This window comes from Nannobrachium achirus, assembly GCF_963921795.1.
Source record: "Nannobrachium achirus genome assembly, chromosome: 3".
NCBI lineage: Eukaryota > Metazoa > Chordata > Actinopteri > Myctophiformes > Myctophidae > Nannobrachium > Nannobrachium achirus.
The window spans coordinates 9,454,514-9,477,680 of NC_137812.1; positions in this window are offsets into that span (position 1 = coordinate 9,454,514).

The window sequence follows — 23,167 nt, forward strand, 5'->3', positions numbered from 1 at the left end:
ATTCTGAACTGAGCTCTGAGCAGCTTCACACTGAGGAGGAGTCATGGAGGACCCCCAGCTTCACACTGTGGAGGAGACATGGACCTCCAGACCGAGGAAGACCTTGGTACCATAATAATCCAGGCTGGAACCAGATCAGATGGACCCCCGCTGTTCCACTTCCACTCACCGTCCTGGTCTGTCCTAGGAGTAGTTTTTCAGGAAGGACTTTATTATCAGTTTGCATAGGAAAAGGTTCAGTTTCATGACAGTACAGTTCACTGGTACACGGTCTACTAAAAGGATAAACACCTCAAGAAAGCTTTTGGGCTTGTTTCAATTGGGGTCTTTCTTTAAAAACTCATATAACAGGGGTGTCCAAAGTGCGGCCCGGGGGCCAAATGTGGCCCGAGGACAACTTTTATACGACCCTCGGCTTCATTCCTAAATTGTACTATAAACGGCCCGCCAGCAAGATTATTTTCCCAGAGTATTATTTGTCTCAGCTTGTTTCCTGGCTATTTTATTGTATTTTTTACCTTGCATGTCTGGTTACATTTGGTAATGTGAAATTAATTTGTGTTTTCAGAGCAAACACCTGACAAAAGACCATTGATATGTACAGTATTGATGATGATAGTTAAATAAAATTGTTACATGTGATGCCTGCATGTGTATGTGCCTTTATTAGGCTATATGGTCAGACCGAAAGTAAATTATGTCAGGAGATAGTCGGCCCTAAGGTGTTTTAATATTTTCAAATGTTTGGAAACCCATGCATTAAGAGGTTTCTGCCCGACAACAACTACAGGTATATGTATATTTGCATACACAGCTTTTAAGAATCACACATGCAGTAATGTGCCTCCAATGTGTCTGCATCTTTATTAAAAACACATCAGGACTTGAGTCATTTCCCCGTCCACCAAGCCAGTTTGCATTGGTGTTTGCGTCACAGTGCATGCATGGCAACACTGGTTGTGACTGCAATGTAAATGTATGAAATGCATATAGGCCTATGTGTATTTATTTGCATGTACATGCAAACTGCTCTTTACCTTTAAATGAACCAACACGCACGCACGCACGCACGCGCACACACACACACACACACACACACACACACACACACACACACACACACACACACACACACACACACACACACACACACACACACACACACACACACACACACACACACACACACACACACACACACACACACACGTTTTTACCTAGAAACCCTTTATAATGAGCAGGCCTGGCAACGTTGGTTAGTTCTGGGATGAACATTATTTTTGGACCCTCTTTTTTTCTCCCCAATTTAGTCGTTATGCCAATGGATTCCTCCCAGGCCCACACACATTTCTGGGTTGTCACTGATGTTTCTATAATATCTATAATGCTACTGACTCAAGTGCCAGTTTGCACACACACCAAAAGTTCAAATATGGAAAAAAATAGTTTTCTGCCCGACAGCAACATTATAGTCTATAGACAGACAGATACCTTTATTATCCCAAGGGGGGAAATTCAGTCTATACTGTAACTTCCACATTAAAAATGCATGTAAATATAAGTGTTGCATTGTCAGAATGCATATAGACGTCCCTCAAGTGTTTCTGTACCTTTATTCATAATATGATGTTTTCTGAATATTACTGCAGATCTGTTTCATCTCAGTGCACTTGCATGACCGCGTTGTGGTAGTCAGGAGAGATTTGGCAGGAAATGTGTTTCTGGTTTCTTTCTACTAAAGACCAAAGCCTTCCTCGTGCAGTACCAAACCTACACATTATAGGGCACAAGTAGGCCACCTACTGCTATAGAAACCTTGAACCACTTTGGGGTGTGGAAAGTGCGGCCCGATGACAAATTTTACACGGCCCGTAGCTTCCTCCCTAAATGGTACTCAATGACCAAACATGAAGCTAGTTAGCATTTGTTTTTAGGTTTTTTAGAACTTTGATTATATTGTGTTTTTTTCTAGATAGATATCCATTTGCACTTGTTATATTGCTGTTGATGTACTGACATATTATCTTGTGATGTTTTGTATCTGCTTATTGTAAGTCGCTTTGGATTAAAAGCGTCTGCTAAATGCCTAAACTGTAAACTGTACTACAAACGGCCCTGCAGCACCGTCAAACAAGATGTTTATAGTATAAACAATGTTATTGTATAATTTGTCAGTATTCCTTGTTCCCTGCTATTTTGTTTTACCTTACACGTCTGGTTACATTTGGTAATGTTAGTTATTTGTATTTAATTCAGAGCACACACCTGACAAAAGATCAATACTGATAATGATATCTAAAATATTGTAATTGCGACGCATTATGTGACTTTGTTATGGTCCGACCCAAATTACATTTTGTCAGGAGATAGTCGGCCCTTGGATGTTTCAATATTTTCTAATGTGGCCTCTTTGAAAAATGTTTGGACACCGCTGTCATATAATATTGAATGACAGACATATAAAAATAGTTCACCCTCAAAATAACTTTTTTTATTGATTACTCACCCTATGGAGACCTGAATTCATGGATATTTGTTTGTCTCATTCCTAAATATCATGACCAGTCCAGCAGTGGTTCTCTATGGAGCCTCTGTTGTTCCCTATGGAGACACAACGGTTCTCCTCGGATTATTCTCCAAATTAAGTACCGTCATGAAACTGTACCTTTTCCTATGCAAACTTCTAATATAGTCTTCAATCAATCAATCAATCAATCAATCAATCAATCAATCAATGAATGCATGGGGTGAGTATGTAATCCATAGGAAAAAAGTCATTTTGGGGGTGAACTATCCCTTTAACCCTATAGCCCTCAAACATGACTCAAACCCATCCCAAAGGACAACCTCTTCACTCCACTGGCTTGTCAATAATCACATTCTCCATGTACAATACATACGGTATACAGTAGCCTATACACAGAAAATAAAATATCGTTTCCCGTCAGTCGCTTGCAGTGCAACATAAAAACATCAAGCCTATCTAAGAAACACAAAATGACCTCAAACTAAAAACAGCATAAACAACAACAATCAGCAATTCATCATGCAATTAATTTAATAAGTTATTCATTCTAAAACGTTACCAACGCACGCACGCACACAACGTCCTCAACAGCAGCTCTGGGTTGCCGTCCTCCATGGTCCCTGGTGTAATAGCCTAATCCACTGCAATCCACTGTCCAGCGGTCAGAGCGTGTTGTACGTCTCTCTCTCTCTCTCTCTCTCTGGGGTCCAACCTATGTTCCCCAGGTTCTATGTTCCCCAGGTTCTGTTCCCCATTTTCCCCTATAAAAAAGGTTCTATGTTCCCCTCTTACGCAAAAAAGGTTCTATGTTCCCACCTGCTTTCACAAAGAAAAGGTTCTATGTTCCCCGTTTACCTAAAAAAAAGGTTCTATGTTCCCCGCTCATACAAAAATGCAAGAAACAATTACAAATACTATATAGTGGGACAGGGGAGGACTAGGACAATCTGGGCACCATATTTTTGGGATGACTGGGTATTTGGACAAGTGGGCACCTAGTCGAGTGGGCACTTAGGGGTGGAGACTTCTGTTCATTATAGGGACATGTGGGCACCTGGACAACTGGGCACCTGAATTAGGATTTGTGTTTTTTGACAGCTGAAATCAACAATATCAGAATTCTGATGTTAACCTGTGGGCCACATTAAGTGAAGATGGGGGCCACCAGTTGTTATGTCACTGGTAGTGTCCACAGACCTCCTCTGACACACAGAGTAAAAGTTATATACCATATTATAATAAGCATTAGTGGAGACCAATTATATGATGATAGTTGAAAATGGGTGAAGTTGTCCTTTCAGCTTGTATAATTGTAGGCCTATTTACTTTTGTGTGTAAAACATTTTTCTTATCTGCTTTATAAATAAAGCACCTGGAAACTGCAGATGATGGCTAATGTTGATCATGCCTCTATTGAAAAGGATATACCGAAGGCTAATTGCCCAGGGCCCACCATTACCTGCATTTTTGGTTTGCGCCCACCATTTCCTGCATTTTTTTGTGAGCGGGGAACATAGAACCTTTATTTGGTTTAGTGGGGAACATAGAACCTTTTTTTGAGGAGCAGGGTGGGGAACATAGAACCTGGGGAACATAGAACCTGGGGAACATAGGTACGGTCTCCTCTCTGACCGTAGTTAGCCCTGGGCTATGACCGTAGTGCTGCTGGACACATGTTACCGTGTTCTGTTAGCAGACAGCCTTGTTGTGGGAGACAACAACAGCTCCGTTTCTCGGTTCCTGTCCTCCATGGTCCCGGTGTTATAGTTAGGGTTGTAATCCTCCTCCTCAGAGTTCCTCCACCAGCCTCCATCTCTCTCTCCTCTCCTCTCTGTCCATCCTACTGCTGCTGGACACAGCTGTGGACAATCCTGACGTCACCAACTCTACCGATGCGACGTCATCACCAGCAAGGGAATCCCTGCCGTATGGAATCCCACTGCCAGTGACCTTAATGGGGGGTTTCCCCATAGCCCATAGGGTTCCCCAAACGACATATAGTCCAGTCATTATATGAAAAAACCTCAAACAAATTGCAATAGTAGCAAACTCAACTGATTTTGTATCCTCATTATGTCCTTAGTGAGGGAAAAAAAGTCCCAAGGAATCCCATCGGGGCAAAGTTTTGAAAACGACCTACCTACCTTCACTTACTATACACTACAATATAAAGGAAAAAATGACTGAAAACAAATCTGCTTTAAGTGGGATATGAGGGGTCAAACTAGGGGTTTTTAATTATTCTGAATCCATTGCAAGCATTTGTTTTGCATGAAAAACATTCCTTGGGCTAAAAACGGACCCCAAAAGACTGTGAAAATTGATGACTCATCACTAAACCATCGTTTTGAGTGGCCATTTCTTGCCCAAGGAATGTAATTTTAGCTGGTAAATACTGCACAAATGAATGTGCCAACGCCTGCCATCTCATTTTAAAAAGAAGATTAGATTTTCTAAGTATAGGTTCATAAGCTGCCCCAACCACGTATTTTGTTTACTTTATGCATTTGTATTTTTCTATTTTATTTTTGTTTTGTACTGTCTGATTCTCTTTATTTTTCGTTTTTAAATGTGTAACTCTTTATATGTATGTACTTTAATGTACTTTTTAATTTTTGTCTATTTTATGGTGTCTCACAACTCCAAGTGAGTGGTCCTCAAACTATGAAATGAAATGTTGCCTGCTTTTAAAACTGTACAGTCTGAGGAGTGACACCTAAATAAAGTTTTCTATCTATCTATGTAACTGAGTTACGTAACTACGTTACATTTTGCTGTAACTTGCTGGTAACTGAGTTACATTCATATTTCTGTAACTCGTCAAGTAACTGACATACTTTTTGGGTCATTTTTGGCAAGTTACATAAGTTACAAGTGAAGTTACAAATGTCCTCAACAGATCATAATTTTCTTATTTTTTAACTTTATTTTTAGGAACACAGACGTTTACTAAAAAAAAGGCATATTTCTGCTGGCCTGTGACTTTTTTTGTAAGATATTATATTTTGTTTCATGTACACCAAATGTACATTCTCAACGCTGGGGAAAAAAAGGAACTCAAGTTACTCAAGTTACTTTTTCTATGTAACTTGAAACTTTATAAGTTACATTTCTCCAGGGGTATACTGTAACTGTAACTTGATCAAGTTACTACCATGGTGAGTTACTTGTAACTGTACAAGTTACGTTTTCAAAGTAACTTCCCCAACACTGGTCACTTCACTGATTCTATGGACAAGGAAAAACCCCCCTTCTGGGTTGTACTCATTCTACTCAGACAGTTACAGGTCCAACTAAACATTGTGACTGCTACATGTTAAATATGCATGTGTTTCCAATGCAGACTGCATGAGACAACATATTTGACAGTGGCAGAGGTGGGCAGAGCCCAGCCAAACGTGCATCCTGCTCACCCAATTTAAAATCAAAATGTTTTATTTTATTTTTAGATATATATTTTTGCCAATAGTATAAATACCACGGCCCTTTCACGGTCACCTGTCGCTGCTGTCCTGTCCTCCTCACGACCTCACCACCACCTCCTTCGTCCTCACTCTCTGATTTATCCTCCTCATCCTCCTCCTCTCGTTCCCCGTGCTGGTCATCGGGTGTCATCATGCCAGTGGCTGCCCCCTCCTCCTCCTCATCTGTGCCGCTGTTTACAGCACAGAGCCCCGCTGCTGCTGTGCTGTCGGCCTGTCGCTATCTGCCGAAATAACTTTGGCCTGTTTGGGGTCTGGCTGACCGACTGGTTTGAAGAACGTTAAAGTTTAGTTTGTCGCTTTGACATTTTAGCAGCCGCTTGCTTGCGTATTGTTTTGTTGCCCGGTAAACTCCATGGTAAACTCCCTGTGCAGTGTGCAGGGCTATGTCAAGTGAACAAATTTAGTGTCAGCAAATATAAGACTTCCGGTGACGATCTCTTCAGAATAAGAGTACCCCAAACGCCATTGAAAAACGATTAATTTGTATATGATATACACATTAAAAATATAGATTAAGCATTTAATTGAAGCTGTACAACGAAAATTATGTTTCTGTGTAAAAATAACGTTTTAATGACAAAAAATATATATACAACTAGATAATTGCTCTTCAATGGAGTGCATAGCCTTTACAAATTGGGCGCTGGAGAGGAGACGGCTTTTCGTGTCGGCACTTTTGACACACGCACGCGTTCACAGAGACCTCCTCTACCACACCACACTCTCCGCTAAGCGGGAGAGGCGGCATTGCAAAATTTGATGGCCGTCCAGTGCAGCCAGGCACTCAAAAAGTCCTCAAATGGCGCCGTTTTCCGACTCTAGTGGGCGCTGGAGAGGAGACGGCTTTTCGTGTCGGCACTTTTGACACACGCACGCGTTCAAAGAGACCTCCTCTACCACACCACACTCTCCGCTAAGCGGGAGAGGCGGCATTGCAAAATTTGATGGCCGTCCAGTGCAGCCAGGCACTCAAAAAGTCCTCAAATGGCGCCGTTTTCCGACTCTAGTGGGCGCTGGAGAGGAGACGGCTTTTCGTGTCGGCACTTTTGACACACGCACGCGTTCACAGAGACCTCCTCTACCACACCACAATCTCCGCTAAGCGGGAGAGGCGGCATTGCAAAATTTGATGACCGTCCAGTGCAGCCAGGCACTCAAAAAGTCCTCAAATGGCGCCGTTTTCCGACTCTAGTGGGCGCTGGAGAGGAGACGGCTTTTCGTGTCGGCACTTTTGACACACGCACGCGTTCACAGAGACCTCCTCTACCACACCACACTCTCCGCTAAGCGGGAGAGGCGGCATTGCAAAATTTGATGGCCGTCCAGTGCAGCCAGGCACTCAAAAAGTCCTCAAATGGCGCCGTTTTCCGACTCTAGTGGGCGCTGGAGAGGAGACGGCTTTTCGTGTCGGCACTTTTGACACACGCACGCGTTCACAGAGACCTCCTCTACCACACCACAATCTCCGCTAAGCGGGAGAGGCGGCATTGCAAAATTTGATGGCCGTCCAGTGCAGCCAGGCACTCAAAAAGTCCTCAAATGGCGCCGTTTTCCGACTCTAGTGGGCGCTGGAGAGGAGACGGCTTTTCGTGTCGGCACTTTTGACACACGCACGCGTTCACAGAGACCTCCTCTACCACACCACACTCTCCGCTAAGCGGGAGAGGCGGCATTGCAAAATTTGATGGCCGTCCAGTGGGGCCAGGTGCCAAAAAAGGTCCTCAAATGGTGCTGTTTTCCGACTCTCAGCTGACACTACCACTTTCTCATCAGTAGACACCTGTGTCTTTTTATTGTCATGTAGACACCAGTGTCTGAAATCTTAACTTCCGGACCCCATCTTTAAACCAATCCAATACTTGCTGGCAGGGCTGAGCATTGATCAAAATGTAAATACCATAATTTATCTATTTCACTGCAGATTAGATTATCATCCCTAACCCTTAAATTCAACCAATTCTTGGACTAAAATTGAGTTTTACTTGATGGCCTTCCTGCCCTGGCATTTGGCCTTTGTGCCCTCAAACAATGGACAACACCAAAGGCCAAGTGTCCTTGCCCCTAAAATGACAACATTCCAGGCCTGACCCCCACCCACCCATTATATAATGAGCAATCTAATCATTATCATTATCACCCTTCTCCGCCATGGCAACTGGCTGAACAGAAACTGATGGCCTTTAAGGTACAGTATGTTTGATTGTCATGTGAACTTGTAGAGTAAATAAGCTATTTTTGGAGAGCAACACATTGCCATTTTAGTTACAAACGTATGACCTATAAATCAGGGTCCATTTGGTTACAATGTATAGTGGATTGTTTGTTACCTGTTGTTAGTGGAGCAAACATTAATTTGTCCTGCCTTTAATGATTGCCTTCTAAAAAAGGAAATGACTGTAGTTGACTTTTGTGTAATCTTTATTTCAGGATGCTGTTCAGCGAGGCAGAATCATCTGTGTTCGTTCTGTTGCTGTCGTCTGTTCTCCTTCTTGCTACCGGGCATCAACCACCTCGACTACACCTGTACATGCTGCCATCCCTAGACTGCGCCAGAGGCTGAGATGGAGGAAAAAGAAGCCATGTCCACACACTGAAAGGTTAAGTGCTGGGAACTTGTTTCAGGCCTGCCATGACTCAGTAGAAGTGCTGAATAAGGGATTGTTACCAGTAGTTGAAGTGGTGCAGAGTGGAAGGAAGGGAGGAAGAGACGCAGAGAGGCAGGGGGAGAAAGGCAAAGTTAAGGGAGTGTTACCTGTAGTTGAAGTGGTGCAGAGTGGAAGGAAGGGAGGAAAAGACGCAGAGAGGCAGGGGGAGAGAGGCAAAGTTAGTGATATTGCCAGTGATAAGAATGACCAAGTCAAAAATCCTACAGATAATAACAAATTCAAATTATGTGGTGGCAGCAAAGATTTGGCAGTGAAAGACAAGGGTAAACATAATGTTAATTATCTACTCATTGCTAAAGCCATGCATGCAGTAAAACAACTACACACAGAATTCAATGCTAGCTTCTGGAAAGAGGTTGCAAGAAAACTTGAGTTGCCCATTACAAAAAGAAATAGAGAGATGAATTCTGTTAAAAAACTCCGTTCCATTTGGCTAGAGAATAGAGGTGATGTGAGAGGCCTTTTTAATCTATTAGATGAGGGAGACATACAGGAGGGAGACATACAGGATATGGATGACACTAGTGAATGTCCAATTGTTGATGATACCTTGACAACAGATAGCGCTGACAAGGTAACTGGTGCAGAGATGCTACAAGTTTACACATCTGCTACACCCATCAAAACACGTCTGGCCAAAAGAAAGGCCAAAGATCCTTTAGGTGATGAGTGGCTGAGGCCAAGTAAAAGAGCTCTCTTCTGCATTTGTCAAACACCAAATGACCCCAAAAAAGCTATGATTGCATGTGACAGTTGTAATTTACATCAAGTTGTAAATTACAACTTGATGACATCACACGTTGTACTTTACAATACAAACCCCAAAATCAATCCTCCAGTTCTAGGCAACACAGAAGGGGGGGAACCTTTTTTCTATTTCCACACAACTCCTCTAAGGTATATTAATGACATATTTCAATATTGAAAATGGGTAGTCTTCCCCTTTAAGGCCACTGTGGCCTCACTGAAAATGGGACTTGTCTAGAGTCTGAAAATGGTACTTTTCTATGTCTAGCCACACTGGAAGGCCATCAAATTTTTATTTTACACCTCTCCCGCTTAGCGGAGAGTGTGGTGTGGTAGAGGAGGTCTCCCCGAACGCGTGCATGTCTTCAAAGTGCCGACGCAGTGAGCCGTCTGCTCTCCAGCGCCAACTAGAGTTTGAAAATGTCTGAAAATATCACTTTTTTGAGCGGGTGGCTGCACTGGAAAGCCATCAAATTTTCATTTTACACCTCTCCCGCTTAGCGGAGAGTGTGGTGTGGTAGAGGAGGTCTCCCCGAACGCGTGCGTGTCTTCAAAGTGCCGACGCAAAGAGCCGTCTACTGTCCAGTGTCCAATTTGTAAAGGCTATGCACTCCAGTGAACAGCATTTATCTATTTAGATATATTGTTTGTTATTAAAACTTTTTTTTTTACACATGAACATATTTTTTGTTATATGGCTTTGTTCAAATGCTTAATTTATATTTTTAATGAGCATATAATTTGCAAATTCAACGTTTTTCAATGGAATTAATTACGAGCATTTTATTTTGAAGGCGAATGCTTCAAACCGGAAGTCTTATATTTGCTAGCTCTGACACCGGAAGTTCTATATTTGCTCAGTTCATAGTCTCGCGTGGCCAGACTGTTGCCTCCGCGATTTGGTCAAATGCTCCCAGCATACAGTCTGGCAGACGGAAATAGAAACGGTGAGTGCGAGATGAAGCGGAAGTGAAGCCCCCACGTCACTTCCGTTTCAGTCTCACATCACACATATTTATCATTATATAAATAAAAATCATATAAGCATGTTTAGCTTGCTGCTTAGCAGAAATGACATTTTAAAATGTATTTTTTTGAACGTTAATGCCCGTTTTCGATACTCGCCGTTCGGGAGCTGCTGTTCCAGACTCTATATTCACGATATTCCTGGCCATTCTATGGAGGCTGCCATTTTCCTTTTACAGAGGGCGCTGGAGCATTTTTAAACATCTTTTCACTTCCTCCCAAGTCGAAGAACAAGAGATCCCAAGGAAGTGACAGGGAATTGTCTGTTGCCAGATATTGCCAGAGACAAGCGGCCAGGTCTATGAATAATAAGCCCAATAGAATTAACTAGGTTCAGTTTTACTACTTTACATTTACATTTGAAAATAGCAGATCAGCAAGCTCACAATGTGTCACATTGTGACACATTGTGAGCTATATTTGCTATTTAAAAAATATAGAGGAAAGAAAAAACGAAAATAATTTGAATATTTTTGAAACATTTTAACAACACAAATCTGTGTGGCGGTCCCTGGCACCACATATTTTCAGATGGGGGTCTGCGACTGTGGACAAATCTGTTAATCTGGGGTCCTTGATATGAAAAGATTTGGGAACCACTGGTTTAAAAAATATTAGAAAGTAAGCCCAATAAACAACGACACCAATTGCTTATTATAAGCAGACATGGCAACACCGGTTCATTCAGAGCCAAGAGCCCAGAGCGCCTCTACTGACACTTTAATGCAAGGACACAGGAAACCAAATGATGTTTTTTATTTTCTTTCAGGATATGAACAGGAAGCCGGGGGCGGGGCCAGGAATATCGTGAATAGCATTCAGAGATTGTGGAATAGTTGTCTGGCTACGCGAGACTACTCAGTTCACGCTGCTAGTGTGCAGTCACTGCAGCGTGCGACCGAGGCCGAGGCGGAAACAAAACAACTAGTTGCGTGAAGCCGTGAACCTGTGTCATCACGTGATTGATATCTGTCAAACCCCTCTTTTGTTTTTCAGATTAAAACGCATACAAATATTTAAAAAAAACATATCAAACAAGGGTCACACCAGAACAACATAAAACAGAGAGAACATAGATTAAAAAAACAGTTTATTTATAGATTTTTATTGACAGGGAAGGTCCCGGATCCTTGATTCAAAATCAAATAGGTGGCGGATCCAATGAAATAGGTGCCGGAACAAGATCCGGCTTGATCCGGCACAAATTAAGCACTGACCACAACATACTGATATCTGTAACATTTATTCATTTTGATTTGGTGGGCAAGTCTAAAATGATGCATTGTTTAGAGCCACCAACACACCACTAAAGCAGTCTCTCCCTCTCTGTAGCGAGTCACAAAATGCACACAGAACAGAACAATGAAGCAGCGGCTCACTACTGGCTCACTCACTTCTAGTGGAAAATCTAATCTCTTCTAAGGTATGATTGTGTTTATTTCACCTCGTTTAAACCAGCAGTGAATGCATGGAACTCAGAGGATGAGGAGAGCAGAGAAGTGTTCAGGACACAAGACAGGGCACAGTGAAACCCCCCTATTCATTACCCAGCAAGCATGGTCAGGACCTGGACCAATCAGTGACGTCTGGATTGGGGCCAGATCAAGTCAAACCATGACTAGTCAGATCTGGCTATGACAACCGACATAAATGCTGGGATAGCTTTCTAGTATGTGATTTAACAAGGGGCTGTAGCTTCACACAAGGGTGATTTAACAAGGGGATGAGTCTGTGTGTACTAATTACACATATGAGAAGCAACATCTTGAATACACTTCTAGTCCAGAGTGTATTTTATGCAGATTGCTTAGTAAGACCCTAGTTATTTAGTAAGGACATTTGGTTGTGGTCTTCTCAAGTTCCTTATTATGCATATATATATATATATATATATATATATATATATATATATATATAATTTAGAGATTTAGAAATCAGTGTTATTCAGAGTAATCCTGTAAGTAACAAAAGGAATGATTTGATTACCATTAATGATCCAGCAGTCATTAAATAATAATATAGAATAAACAACCATTGTAACTTTAAAGCTAAACAGTGATTAGTTTAGAATAATAGTCATGATACAGACATGGACATTTCAACTAAGCAGTGAGTAGTTTAGAATAATAGCCATGATACAGACTGCCTAATAGATTTTTTATAAAACTGTTAATGTATGTGCAATGTGTATCTGTCACCTTTACCTCAGTAAGTTAAAGTTACTTGACACAAAAAGACTGTAAGCTCTCCGACGTCATCAGAGCATATATGGAAGACTTCTGTAAGAATAGACCTGTCCTTCAACTATTCTTGTCACACTGTCTTGTATAAATAAGACACTGCCCAGAGAACGGGAGGTGACTATGCATGCAGTGTACCTCAGAGCTCTCAATCTTGTTGTTAAATAAATATATTGTATTCATTGTCACTCTACCTTGTGGAAATTCAATTTCTATATTATATATTATTATAGTATGATCTGAAAAATGCTATAACAAGATATGGACATTTCAACTAAGCAGTGAGTAGTTTAGAATAATAGTCATGATAGGCTACAGACATGGACATTTCAAGCTAAGCAGAGTTTACACAGAACCTTTTCTGCGGTTAGAATGAGTGAGCTCTGCAGTGCAGCTGCTTCCTGTGGTTAACTGCCTTTTTTGGAGCTGTGTGGAACACAAGCTCCCTATACGTGGCCGTGTGTGTGGGTCTGTCTGTCTGTCTGTCTGTCTCCGTCCGTGTATGTAGCCTAAACTTCGGCGCGTAACTAGTGCCGCACCATTTACGCCACTCGCGCAATATATACATCAAAATGTGCGGCTCGGCCGGGAATGGTGTTCTATTACCTTTCGTTCCGATCCGCCTTACCATGCCGACGTAATCGGCAAAAAACGACGCTTAATTGTCCCCATTGACTTATAATGGGACAATGCAAGAAATCACTTTCAAGTATTTTTCTCTCATAAACCATAGGAGCTACAGTTTCAAACCTCGGAGAGGAGATTCATAATGATTTTAAGAATGAATCGAAAAATAATTACATCACTCGGCCTCATGGTGGCGCTATAACGTCCCACTTTACGTTTTGCCCCGTAACTCTTTTTTCCCTGGATTCCTTGGGTCAAGACGCATCTCCCCATATAGGCCACGCCCATTTGCGCCAGGATAGATTTTCCGCCATCTTGAATTTTCTCCAAAACACACTTTTTGCTCCTTTTCCTACATATTTTCTTCAAATGTCACAAAAATCGGTACACATGATCCTGGGTGACCAGAGAGGTGCTGTTGAGTCTAGCCTGCCCTTAGCATCAACTGCAATACACACACACACACACACACACACACACACACACACACACACACACACACACACACACACACACACACACACACACACACACACACACACACACAGCTCCACTTCAAACAGAGGTTCAATTTTTAAGCCTGTTTTCCACATTGTCATGTGAATACAGCGTAGCTCAACTTAGACAGTTTACTATAGGCAGGGCTGTATTAACCATTGGGCCGGTGGGGCCGTTGCCAGGGGCCCTTGGCTCTCAGGGGCCCTTGGGGGAACTGGCGACGCATGTTCATTGACAATTTACTCAAATTAAATGTATACGTTCATTAAAAATCAAATGTGTGGGCCCCTCTGTTGTCTACAGGTGCTTTCTTGGCCCACAGATGATCATCATGGCTTAAAATCTGTGCTGGGTAGTGCGCGTCGGGAGGGAGGGGGGTTATGGTGGAGGGTGGGGGGGCCCCTAAAAAAATGATTGGCCAGGGGCCCTCGCGGGGGTTAATCCGTCCATGACTATAGGTCACAGCACATGGCGTCACACCCTCATAGTGTTGCATGTTGTAGCATAGCTTAAAGAACAGCAACAAACTCATCATGTATGTACAGTGTAATCAACCTGTTATCAGGGGCTTTCAACTGATTGTGAAGCAGTGACCACCATCCTGACAGAAAAAAACACTTACAGGCAGCAGCCGTTCGCAACTGGTAAAAACAAACATAGCCCAGCCCTACCCTCCCCTGACCCCTCTTTGTATTTACCTACTGTATGTTTTTATTTTATTGTTTTTAAATGTTTTCCCTTTTTTCCTGACTATATCTACTGCATAGTACTGTGTTCTATCCTTCTGTCATTCAATGTTATATGAGATACTTAAGTGGTTTCCTATGGAAATAAGCGTAGTCTTTTCTAGGATCTCCTTTTAGTAGACCTTGTACCAGTGAACTGTACCGTCATGAAACTGTACTTTTTCCTATGCAAACTGACAATAAAGTCTTCAATCAATCAATAATTATCAACCTGGGGACCACTGTTGTGTTGGGTGGGGATATGCAGACTATAAGGTTAGTTAAAGGTAGGTTGAGGAGGCCCTTAAAGATTGCTCTAAATATGCCAGTGGTCCAGAGAACCAAACACTGATCTGTTTCTCTTGACTTATGTTATCCATCCTTCCACATTAAACTCATGTTAACTGATACTATAGTGATGTTACATGTAATGAATAAACACATTAAACTCATGTTAACTGATACTATAGTGATGTGTTACATATGAGTGAGTTAGATACCTTCTCCCTTCTTGACATTCTAACTCCCTTTTCTGTGACCTTTCTGACCTCAGATTTCCCAGTAACTGATTCATCTCAGTTCTCAAATTCGGCCCGAACCCGACCCTACCCGGCCCGACCCGACGTTATCGGGCCGAGCCGGGGCCAAAAATTATAATAATTAGTCGGGCCGGGCCGGGCTCCGGGCTCCGTCACTCAAGCAACAGAGAACAGGCGCATATCGCTGTCTGCCTGTCTTCAGCGCAGCACTGAAACCTGCCTAAGTTCCTAACCAATGGACCAAGGATGATCGGTGACGCATACGGAAGTATAGTCTATCAGTCTCATAGAGCAGTCTGGTTGTTGTGATGACGTCACAATCGAAACCTTTGGATATACGGAAGTCTGTCACAGGCAGCGAGTCACCGTTAGCTCCGTGTGGAGCGGCTACGATGAAAGTTTGGAGCTGCATGTTAAATTAAAAGGCAGCAGGCAGTTTCACAAGTTTGTAATAAGTTATAAATCCAAGAAAACTACTTTCAAAGCGGAACCAACCTGGATATTATTGACAAGGACTTAAGAGGATTGTATTAACAACAACATCAACATGACCAACCTAAAAGCACCATACGTTGACATCCTCTTACCTTATAGAGACGATCATCTCGGCTGGTAAGATATTATTAATTCCATTATGCTTTCTGGTTAATCAAGTGTCCTTTGCTGCTGCTGTGTGCATTTATATTAAAGGGTTTACAGCCGCAGCACGCCGCTTATTACATGCCTGAGTTGTATATGTTTAAGCATGGTGGTCAGGTGGTGTCGCGCACTAAACAACAGATCTGCAAGCCCAGAATGCAAGCCAGATGAACACGTTTTGGGTTTATAGATCTGCCGAGCCAGCTGCCTGACGATGCGTCAGGCAGTGACCGTTGAAAGGACGAAACATAAATCACGCAGGGAGCGACAACGGCAGAGAGAGAGAGAGAGGATGAGAGCTGTATGATTGAGATTGACTGTTGACAACAGGGATTTAACGTTAGCACATTTTGTGCAGAACCTTGCATGTTTCATGAACAATTTAACACGTGAAGTTGCCATTTCGCCAACTATTATATGTCCGTTCTCTCACTGTTGTAATTTGAGACACTGGTGCTGCCAGCTGCCTACTGGCGACGTTTCTTTTTTTTTCTCTCTCTCTCTCGGGCTTTCGGGTTTTCGGGCCGAAAATGATGATAATTGTTAGGGTCGGGCCGGGCTTCGGGTCGGCCCACTCGGGGCCAGTTAGGGCCGGGCCTTAATTTTCAGGCCCGTTGAGAACTCTAATCTCAGCCCACCAATGGTCCATGGCATGATTACAGGTAGCTTATAGCCTAGAACACATTGACTGTACAATGATAGTGTAGCTTATAGCCTAGAACACATTGACTGTACAATGATAGTGTAGCTTATAGCCTAGAACACATTGACTGTACAATGATAGTGTAGCTTATATCCTAGAACACATTGACTGTACAATGATAGTGTAGCTTATAGCCTAGAACACATTGACTGTACAATGATAGTGTAGCTTATATCCTAGAACACATTGACTGTACAATGATAGTGTAGCTTACAGCCTAGAACACATTGACTGTACAATGATAGTGTAGCTTATAGCCTAGAACACATTTACTGTACAATGATAGTGTATCTTATAGCCTAGAACACATCGACTGTACAATGATAGTGTAGCTTATATCCTAGAACACATTGACTGTACAATGATAGTGTAGCTTATAGCCTAGAACACATTGACTGTACAATGATAGTGTAGCTTATAGCCTAGAACACATTGACTGTACAATGATAGTGTAGCTTATATCCTAGAACACATTGACTGTACAATGATAGTGTAGCTTATAGCCTAGAACACATTGACTGTACAATGATAGTGTAGCTTATAGCCTAGAACACATTGACTGTAGCTTATATCCTAGAACACATTGACTGCCAACCAGCAGTGATAGTGGTTCACCAGCATGTGTTGACTTGCTGCCTGGTGTTCTGAAAAGCTGCTGTTCTACATGTAGACGTCACTACGTGCTGGAAAAAAAAGAAAAAGAAAAGAAAAGAAAACATACTTGTGTGTGTTTTCGATGGGTGTTCTCTCCTCAGCACACAGTAGCGCGACGCAGACACAGAGAAAGAGGATAAGCAACAAAAAAATAATGGGCCTGGAATAATCAGTCTAAATGCCCATTCCCACTGGGCCCGATAAACAGATAACAAATATCTGTCTCCAGTCAAGTGGATGGCAAGCTACAGATACAAAATATCCGTGACAGATATTTTTTTATCTGTTCATCTGGCCCAGTGGGAATGGGCCTTAACCTCCAGGATGTTGTACAGTAGCATGTGACAACCTGATAATAACACATTGATACTGACTCTGTGTGTGTGTGTGTGTGTGTGTGTGTGTGTGTGTGTGCAAGCTTGTTAACTGCCTTCAGCGGCTTCCCCATGCAGGGATGGATCACCCAACGGGCACAAAGGACCAGGTGCCCCCTGAGCTAAGGGGCCCCTGAGCTTGAGCCTCCGCGTCACTGTTATTAATGTTGAGCTTTCTGTCAACACAACCTAACATAATTATGTTATCCACTCCGATTCATCTAAATGGGCCCCTCATTCATACCATAGCATCATATAACACTTGACTGTATGGTCCTTAAGTATTACGTCGGTGTGTGTTCCATGTGCATGGCGCCAAAAAAACGTTTTTAAAGTCTCAAAAAAGAGCCCCTGAAATGCATAGAATAGTTATAACTATAACACACAATAATGTGTAGCTTATGCATGTTTTGCCGTTTGAAATTGACAATTTAATTGTTTTCAAATTAAGAAATAAGTATGCATGATTTGAACCTGCTACCCTTCAAATTATTGTTTATGCCACAATGACATACACATTTATTGAAAAAAAAGAGAGGAAAATCGAACAATATATAAAATTGGGTGCCGACTTATTTTTCAGATATATTATTATACTGTATATCTTTTAATAATACATTATTCACTATACTTCTTGCAAGAGTTTGGCCCCTATACATTATATATATATATATATATATATATATATATATATATATTATTATTATTTTTTTTATGTAAAGAATCTCACTTGACCCAGGCAGCCAGGGGGGCCCTTTGCATTTCAGTGCCCAGGAGCCCATTTTCTCATGATCCGCCTGCACTCTCATGTGCACCAGCATCCTCACCTGCAACATCTACTGTATGTGGTTATACATACAGTAGCCATATACATTCAACCACTTCACTCCACCTTGGCCATACATGAACATGTCACAGTTATCACCATAAAGCTCACAGTATCATCCGTACCACATGTTCAATAAGCCTATCGCCTTTACGCTATTTGTTGTGGTCAAAAGTGTTTGAATTTTTCATGAATGTGTTAGTAGTTAAAAACACATCAATGCCATCGTTGTCCCACACAAAGCCATCACACTCTGCTAAACAGGTGTTATGCTTTTATGTGTTTTGCCAAGTTCCAGAAAAGATGCACTGTAATTGGCCAGTGCAGTCACATTGATTGGCACTTGTGACGAATGCTCACCCCAAAACACACAGTCCACAGAGAGGAAGTTTAACCCACAGGTCCCTGGAAGAATACAACTCTTTCTTCTTTCATAGAAAATGAGTTTTATTTTAAACTCAGTGATACAGGGTAGAGCAATAGTATAACATAAAGAAAGGAAAAGGTAACATGTCTGTTAAAACAGAGCAGTATCATTCTGCTGTTCACAGGCTGAACCTCAGTGCACCTTGATAAACCCTCCCTACTGAAATAAACACAAGGAATTCATGAATTAATGATTTACATTTTTGATCCTTGTTAACACATAAAAAAATACAAAATTGAAATCTTGACCAAAAACAGAATTAGGTGGGAGCAAACTCCTATCGTTTGCATCACAATCCTTTAAAAATATATACATATTTAAAACACCTTCAGATAATATGTTGCAGGAAAAACAAAACAAACAAAAAACAAACACTTTAATATTAAAAAAGGACACCTGTATGTCATCAATATACATTCTTTTAGATTTTAAGTGAAGGAGAGAGAGAGAGAGAGAGAGAGAGAGAGAGAGAGAGAGAGAGAGAGAGATCAATACAAACAACAAGGTATCTACATATTTACACATACAGGTAGTATATGTATCCAGTGTCCAGTATTTACCTGAGATACTTGACCATAGAATCATATTCTATGATTCTCTGAATTGGTGATATTAACTTGAGTTGTCTTTGTTTATTTTAAGTCGCTCTGGATTGAGAGCGTCTACTAAATATCTACATTGTAAATTATAGATAATGGATGTTACTAAGGCAGAAGGATAATAAATATCATCATGTTGTACATGGTATTAAGGTATAAATATAACCATGTTTTACTTGGTATTAAGGTATAAATATAACCATGTTGTACACGGTATTAAGGTATTAATATCATGTTTTGTAAACATGGTATTAAGGTATAATATCATCATGTTGTACATGGTAATAAGGTATTAATATCATCATGTTGTACATGGTAATAAGGTATAACTATCATGTTGTACATGGTATTAAGGCATAAATAATCATCATGTTTTATAAACATGGTATTCAGGTATAAATAATCATCATGTTTTATAAACATGGTGTTAAGGTGCAGAGAGTATCAGGAGGACTCAGGTTCAACCACAAGTACATTAAATGCAGTATTTACATTCATGACATCATCAATGTTGTCATTCCATCCTGAGACCCACACTGTCACATTTAGACAACTTTTATCTTTTTATCTTATTTCCAGATAATAAAGCTGTTGGCTGATTGGAACTAAGATCTTTTCTCCAATCACATATTAATTTACTAAAAGTGCAAACATGCATTTTAACCACTTATATATCATATGAGTATATACTTACTCTTATGACAAATAGCAACAACACGCCCACAGTCACACCTCCATGCGTAAATAACAGTGGGCATAATGGGCAGCGGGTATAGCAGCCCCAACATACCATTTAGGGACATAGCAAGTTGCCTTGCCCACATTTGGCGGGTATAGGGTGAGGAAAGGGGTTATGGGTGGCTCACTATCAGAGAGACCAACAGTATGTCTACTCTACCTCTGTAGACAGAGAGACAACACTATCTGTCTATTCTACCTCTGGATCAACAAGGAGGCAACAGTTACTCTACTACTGTGAATGACAACATAACCATGTTTATCACAGTCCAGACACCAGGACATGTACAAGCAGACTACCCTGACTACCCTGTCCTCTCCTGATGATATCTGAGTTATGTCTGAACCCATCCACTCATCTCTCCCTCCCAGTAACAGCCACTCTACCCAGAGGCGGCCCAGTTAATAGGCAGAGTAGGCGACTGACTAGGGGGGAAGGGTGCCCACCAATGTAGCCTACCAATATAATCAAAATACATACAATAAAAACGCTTTTGGGCACACAAAGAAGAATAAATACACTTTGCACCCTGTTCTGTTCCTCATCCACTGAACTTGAATGCACCTAAATGGGGGATACGCGCACGTAGAGGCAACCCCAAAAGCCGTGATTGTAACACATTCTCAGCTGCGCTCAAACTAGAGCCCTGCAAGCCCGACGGGACGGGAGTGAGTGCTGCCTGCCTGCCTCCCATAGCCTTCTAGGCTAATAGCCTTCTAGGCTATGGGTTCTATGCGTATCTATAGCAACACGGCTCTGATTGGTCGTGACATGAGTACATTAGCCAATGGAGAGCCGCATCGAGCCGAGAACTTGACGGCTTTTCTTCTCACACACTCACACAAGTCTACTCTGCGACTCTGCGTACACAGCGAGACTAGAAAATTTGGAGCACTACTGTAGTTTCACCCATTTCACCGTCATTTCTCAAATAAATCGCCCTGTAATGATTCCCCGACCTCCCGAGTCCCGTATCAGTTACGGGATGCGTGCGTGCGTCTTTACCCTTTAGTACTGGACGATACTCTGTATTTTACGAGATGGCTTGTAACCACGGGCGGCAAGCCGACAATAATATCAATATCTAATTGCTGTGAAGATATACAGTAACATAACAAACGATGGGTGGAGGAAGATTTCTTGCGTTGTGATGTGTGTGTAATTACTTGCTGTGCTGTTGTGTTGTGTTGACTTCTTTCTTTTAATCAGAGCGCAAGACGAGCACAGCTTTAGTATAGAGGGCTGTACATACGTCTCTCAGTCTCCGTCCTCTCCGACCATAGTTTCGTCGGAAAGTTTCGACTTTCTGACGTGCATGCAGCTTTCCGAACTCAAATTAGGAGTAATCCTTTTCAGAAGTTGCAAGAGATGTCATTTTGTAGTTGAACTGGACCTTTCCGATGCAAATTTCGGTGGTCTGTGACAGTATGGACTCCCCTTGAGAGTGTAGCTACAGCAGCGCGCAGCAGTGAAAGCCACGCACAGTGCGCACACAAATAATTAATTAATAATAAGGTGACAGGCTTCGGGCCGGGCTCGGGCTTTAAATAGCGGCACCAAACGGGCCACGGGCCGGGCCTGGACTGAAGTCCACGGGCCAGGGCCGGGCCCGGGCCCACATTTTAGGCCCGTGCAGGGCCCTAGCTCAAACACACAGAGGCAAACAGCCTGCTATGTCTGTGTGTGAGGAAGCAGGGGAGGGGAGCGTCGGTCATCACGACGCGTTGTGAGCTTGTAGATCTGCTATGTCTGCTGCTTCTGCTCAGCATACTCTTAAAAATTGCCGCAGTGCAAAGTATGAGTACTAAAGTATTTAATACATTATTAAATAATGTATAAACATTTTTAAAAGGCTTTCATATAGCCATGATATGTTTTTCAAATGAGGTTTGCCCTAATATTGGGGCATTGAACAGAACCTGTCTACACCACTGGTTTGGGAAGATTTTTGTGGGATCGCGAGTAAATACCCTCGTGTCTGATACTTAAAATATTAATTACTTAAAAAAACTTCAAGCAAATTGAAATAATCGATCTACAAGCTCACAACGAGTTGTTCTCTTCCTCATTTTGTGTCTGGAGCTGAAAGGAGAGAGAAATATAGAATGACAGACAGAAAAGTTAGACACAGACAGATGGATCCAATGTAGTTATTATTTAAATCACAAGCGCCTGTTAACTCATTGAGTGCCTATGACAAGTTTGATGAGTTATATAAGTGTGTCCATGTTGCCTATGATGAGTATGACGAGTTATATCAAGCCCCTATCATAGTCGGCACCGCGGTGGAAAGCTATCCACCGTGGTGTAGTCTTTTTGAGTTATAAAACTACAACATTACGTCATTACTCGCGGCGAAGAGCTTTCCACCGCGAGTCCCGACACATCTCTCTGTTTTTACTATCAGACGGATAGGCTCTTCACCCCGTTCACTGATTGGTCGATCTAGACCAGTCAGTCACGGTGAATAGGACTTCACCGTGACTGACTATGATGGCCTCCACTTATTTTCTGACTTGAGGTGGAAAGCTTTCCACCTAAAATTTGCAGTGGATAGCTCTTCACCCTGGACTCTGATAGAGGCTTCAGTATGTTCATGTTGCCTATACTATGACGAGTATGACGAGTTGGGGCCAAAAGTAGCATTTTGTTTTTGAAAAAAAAAACAAAGAATGAACTAGAGTGAACTTTTCATCAATAATAAATACATTATAATACATTATATCTATATAATAATCAGAAACTACTCAGCTCGCCGACCATTATTATCATCACTGATGCACCTTTATAATGTACCAGATCAGCATAGGCTGTTGGAGCAATAAATAATCACATTGTGAATGTATTAAAATAACATTCCAGGCACTGATAAATATCATTCCATATTGTATATCATATATAGTAATATAAAATATGATATTCAAGTGGATGCACACAGGCCAAATACGGCCCCAGTAAAATGCTTTTCACACACACACACACACACACACACACACACACACACACACACACACACACACACACACACACACACACACACACACACACACACACACACACACACACACACACACACACAACCAAGTCACACATCAATTGCATGTAATACACATATAGAGAGTAAAG